At 33.1% G+C, this 5,929-nt stretch overlaps 1 pseudogene; it reads right to left on the bottom strand.

The window, feature by feature from the left end:
• Positions 1–4,710: 4,710 nt before the first annotated feature.
• On the bottom strand, positions 4,711–5,367 carry LOC129905061 (agamous-like MADS-box protein AGL92; annotated as a pseudogene).
• Positions 5,368–5,929: the final 562 nt, after the last annotated feature.

Here is a 5,929-nt window from a genome sequence, read left to right as displayed (position 1 = left end):
TTGAAGATTCCTTGTCAAAAACACTTACCCAATCAACAACTCTTGAAAAACCACTTCAAATTTGTCTATCTCAAGCTCTAGGGTCCTAAAAATGGTAAAATGGGGTAGAAACCCCGACAAGACTTAGTACAGTGTCGCTTTCCTGGACCTTTATCGCTTTCACATCTATCGTGGTTATAATGACCCGAACTAGGGATAAGCCATGACATGGAGATCAAAACCCTAAAGGCTCCAACCAAGCATCTTGACATATCATACATGAACACATACAAGGCATAATAAACATCAACTCAATAAACTAGAAGAAATACAGAAGTACCATAGTTAAATCAAATGACAATATAGACTCTACATAGTGTGTCCAAAATCCTCTACTAATCAACATGGGAGGGAGCCTAAGACATGTTTCTAGCTCACCCTTAACGATATAACAAAGTCTTTAAACAAGAACAAAATAAAGAATTTATAAACTCGTCCTCGAATAGATAAGGAATCACCAATCCTTAAAGTACTAGAGCTCAACTTTAGCCACGTGGAGTATGGATGTGATCGTCAATCCCTACATTATGATACAATGTAGGCAATAAAGTATGTGTTAGTAAATTTGAATATACTAAGTATGCCGGCATGCTATGCAATATGAAATATTAGATGCAATGATCAAATAATATACATGTTATATAAAATGATAAGTAAGGACATGAGAAAAATATAGTTGATCAAGCATTTGAAAAGCATAAGTGAAATAATAAAGGGTACATAAGAAAAGTATACATATGTGGGAGATGATCATAACCGACATTAAGAGTATACGATCGATAACATGAAATCCGATGATCCCTACATCTAGAGGGGGGGATATTTTCCAAGGTAGGCTCCATCCAATCATTATCACCATATGCTATATGTGAATCCATTAGCTAGGCCATAAAGGCATACTACGGTGGCAACAAAGTTTGAAAGACTGGAAGTTTTTACCAAGGCTTAGGTCAAGCCCCCACTTCAAGCCAACTCGGTGCTAAGTATATCAACCCACAGATACATATCATAATCATACTCGTAAATCATACTTGTAATAATCATAATATTTTCATAGTTAAAACTTCATAAACTTGTTCATAGGAATAGCTCATTAAGAATCCCAAGTCACCCCTTTAACAAGGATCTTGAGTCACTTTTTCAAAAACTTGATTGCAACTCATACTTGAAACATACTTGAAATCATACTTGTATAGTCGTACTTGAAAGAAACATCATGTAATGTAGTAGTAAGGCATGCTATATGAGAGTTATATCATAAATATAACATAATTCATGCATTTGAAAGAGTAGTTAATGAGAGGTAAGGATTAATAAATAAATAGAATAGAATATTTTTTCACATAAATCACACTTGGTGAATATAGTTTATGCACAAAACATAAATCGCATCCACTGCATGCATTTTATGGCTTGCTGGGTGACAGCGCATCGCCCCAGCCCATAAACTACCGAGGTTATTCTTGGCGAGATGGTGGCGCGCCGCCCCACCCTTTTTCCCGACAATTTTTTATATATTCAGCAAATTCAAGGAGTATTCATCCCCCAAACACATGACCTAAACATCAATATAACAATTATATATGTAAAATCTACCAATTCTCATGCATTTATGATCAATTTAAGATAGAATAGAGTAAAGATCATAAAATACACAATAGTTTATGAAATCAATTTGTAATTTAGAATATCATGAATCACAGAGTTTTAAATTGAGTGAAATAAGAAGGAATCCTCTGAAATCCATGGGTGAAAAGTGCCCATGGATCAACACCCTCATACCTTGAAGAATTTTGAAAAAACTATAAAAATTGAAGAAGATCTTGAGAGAATTGCTTGGTCTTCAATGGAGGTCTAGAGAGCCTTTTGTAGAGAGAATGCTTTTAGGATGGGTGATTAGTTAATGAATGAGGAGAATTAAGAGCTTTGGGGATTAAATACACCCCCTATAAAAATAAGGAAAAGAGTATATCACCCTTAATAAAAATCTCCCTTAACCCATCAATGAGTTCACCAAGGCTAATTATTCACCTTATTATATCATACTTCATCTATCTCATACTTGGGATATTACTTTGATCTCGACCAACGACCGCTTAAGTGAACCTTAAACCATATCATGAAAGCGATGGTTGTGAAAGTGATTTTTCTTCAGTGATTGTGAAGCCTGGCACCTGATACACAACAACTTAATCCAAGTTCAAGTTTTCACCGAATGGACCTTCAAGATTCATTCGGAACCCTGTGCACACAAACTATACAAGCTACCCCATTAAATTCAATGTTCCAAAATCAATTGAACCTTCAGAATTTTGAATTTGAGATTTCCATGAGCTGAAATCTGTTTAATTGCAACTAAAGTAGTTTAGGACTCAAAAATACCAAAATGACCTCAGAGCTCTCGAAAAATATAGTAAAACTCTTTCTATTCCTAAAATCACCTCTTAAATTCAATAGAATCATCGGAAATCCAATTCAAGCACCTCAATCCTGATTGTTGAGATAAGTCAAAATTTAGTGTAAAATAACTCAAACTTCAAACTTAAGGCCTCAAATCCCTGAAACAACTCCAAATTCAAAAACGACAACTTTCCCAAACCAAATTTAAAATTCTGAAGCTGTTGGAACTGGAAATTCCATTCCGAAACTCATAGCTTTGGTTGATACCAAATACAACTTTTGAACAACTTAGTCCTTCTAAATTCAAAAACTTTCAAAACTCTAAAATTTGCAACGAATTTCAAAAACCAACACCAAACGCTAATCAAATATGACTCAAAAAAAGCTATCGCGAGGGTTAAAATGGTTATTTTATGAAAACTTTCAAAAATGACCTTCAAGATCATTACTTGAACATCAAGTATTGAAGGTATGATGTTAAATAGGGGACTTTGGTAGGTTTCCTAGTCTCTGATTCTATGCAAGTTACAATAGCAGGTGTTATGCCGCTATATCCATAAGTGTTGTAAAGTGACCATGGCAAGTTATCACACGCTATAGTAGGGTAGACCGTTATGACAGAGCCGTTATAGTAGGGTGTGACCACTATAGAGGGGTAAGTTAGTATTTTAGTGCAAAAAATTACAACTTATTTCACTATTTGGTTGTTTTATTTTTGGGAATTGCAAGAGGGACTTAGGGTGAAATCCACAAGTTTTCCATTATGTTCATTGGTAAAGGTAACTAAATTAATCCCTAATCTTGTAAAATGATTGTTAATCCTTAGAATCTATGACTTGTGCAATGCATGTGAAGGAAACTAAATGGCTAAAGTAAAATGACATCATATTAATAATATCATGCAATAGACCTATTTATTTATTTATGGTTTAAGGTTTGGTTGTTCATTGCGATTATGATTTTAATTGTGTATGTTATTTGTGTTGACGGTTGGATAGGGTACCAGGACGGTACAAGATACTAACGGTTGTCTTGGGTACCATGTGTGGTATAAAATAATAATTGGCTCGAGTATCGCACTGGTACACTAATTATTTATGTGTGGTTTCCATCAAAGGACCAAGTATAAGCATTTTGCGATCCTGTGGGATATGTTTCATGCATTTATTGATTCAAAGTATTGTTATTGGAAATCTGTATTATATTGTAACTAGTTGGATATATCCTGGCTTGTTTTACTATTATGTGGTTACTTGTTTGTATTGGTATCTTTGGAACTGGTTATACGATCGTAATAGTATATTGTGGTTGTGTACTCATACTGCACTTACTCTTTTCTTATTGAGTATACGGCATATTTAGGAGGTTGATATGAGACCTCAGTTAAAGGACGCTTGACTTTCGAATCCAAGGGTGAGCCACTCTTTAGGGCTTCCATGGGTTCTTATTCATCTCTTTGTCCATCTTTCGAACAGAGATATTTCATAGACTTGAGTTTATTATTTTCTTAGTTGGGGTTGCATCCACTTATTTCAGACATTTAGAGTCTTGGTAAATGACCTTCATGTTCTAGGTGTTATTTTTCACAAATGATTTTATGTTGATATAATTGACTTTATGGGAACTCCAGATTTGTTTGTTTAAACTATTTTAATCCTATGGATTGCATGATTTTGCTTCTTAAAATGGGTTGGTGGATCAAGTTGGATTAGTAATTGGTTTTCCCACCGGGAGGTTAGTGTGGGTGTCCCACATTGCATGTCAAGGTCGTGACTGGATATGAAGGAATTCAAAAAGAAGAATAACGAAAGTTTAGAGAAGAAGAGAAAATGGAGAAGAATAGAGGATGGGAAAAGAATAAGAAGAAGATATAGGAGTGAGAAAGAGAAAAAGTACGAGATAAAAATTGTGATCTTTTAAATCGGAATAACTATTTTGATAGCTTATATATGCTGAGGTTTTTTAGAATGAGTTGTTTAAATCAGACAATTATATGTAGGGTAAGAATTTCAAGACTTTAGATGCATATTAAAATACATTTTGTATCAAATATAAACAGATAAGTTCACTTGTCTAACAAAAATAAAACATCCTTCATAAATAACTGAAATAAAAGTACAAAAGCACAAAATGGATGGAAAAATTAAACAAATTAACATAAAAACTATATAATAATCAAACATATGAAAATAAGGATTGAACAACATAAGCATTACACTATCAATCCAGGCCCTTGGAATGTCCATTATCTTCGGCACTGATGTCATCGCCTTAAGCTGGTGCAGACGCGGTATTGTTTGCATCCTCTGTGCCAAAATAATTGCGGTTAGTAGCCATAGTCTTAACAAACCACATGTTATTGTTCAAGTCATCCATTGCATTTGGTAATGGGGAAACATTTTCATTCTCGATCGTGAAGTTTGAGGGAGAAATTTGAGGTTGAGAAGGCTGATGTTGGTTATTGACTTTTTCCTTTCTCTAATGAAGTTTAGCTACTATAGCAGATGACAACTTTAATAAACCTTGAATTTCTCTAGCAGAAAGTTCAGCGATATTCTTTCCCTCCACAACTTGATTGAAGAGGATTTTCATTTCCTTCTCCTCATTCATTTTTTCTATTTTCCTAATATTTTCTTCTTTCTCATTCACTTTCTTTGAAATATACATTTCATGTTTCATTAACTTTTTAAGCTTTTCAGACTCGGGAAAGTTTGAATACCTAAGTAATACCTCCTTAGCCAGATTTCTAGATCTCCAAACAATGGGTTAGTTTTCTCCTGGGCTAAAAATAATAATCGCAACATCAACATCACATAAAACAGAAAACTCTTCTGCTTTCTTGAATAAACTAGTTGCCCTTTTGTCTAATAGGGAGTTTCTTACATTTTCACTATAGTTCCTAGTATGCCTAAGCCTTTTCCTATCCATATTTGATGCTCAAATATAAAAGTCACTCTATTTAGGAGTAGAATACATAAATCGTGAAAAGGAGGTGTGCCTTTTATAGATGCCTCACATGAATTGTTACTATAGTCCATCAAGAATTTTTAAGTTTATTGAGACAATTTTGTTAAATTATTAAATTAACTGATTTGCGTAATCTGATTCCAAGAAAATTATTAGACTTTTTAAATAAAATGATAAATTATTACACGTCATATTCCATAACTATTTTTGGAGTTAAAAAGTGCAATTAATTAACTTGTAGCACGATAACATTTGGAAGAAAAATATTTCTACGAAAAATATGTTAGTATATTCTTAGAAATATTTTTGGATAATATTTCAATATTTGAATTGAATTTTTATATATATGATTTTATCGTGCAATCCATACAAAAAGTATGAAAATTAAAGATTCATAATAAAATTTTAAATTAAAGGTTAACAATTATCGTACTGATTGAAGTAAGTCATGAAATATGAGTCGAGAATTCAAAAAAAATAATTCATTTTTCATAATATGACATGCCATTATAATTTTGTAACA

Source organism: Solanum dulcamara, chromosome 10 (assembly GCF_947179165.1).
Source record: "Solanum dulcamara chromosome 10, daSolDulc1.2, whole genome shotgun sequence".
NCBI lineage: Eukaryota > Viridiplantae > Streptophyta > Magnoliopsida > Solanales > Solanaceae > Solanum > Solanum dulcamara.
This window is presented reverse-complemented; position numbering and strand designations above follow the sequence as displayed.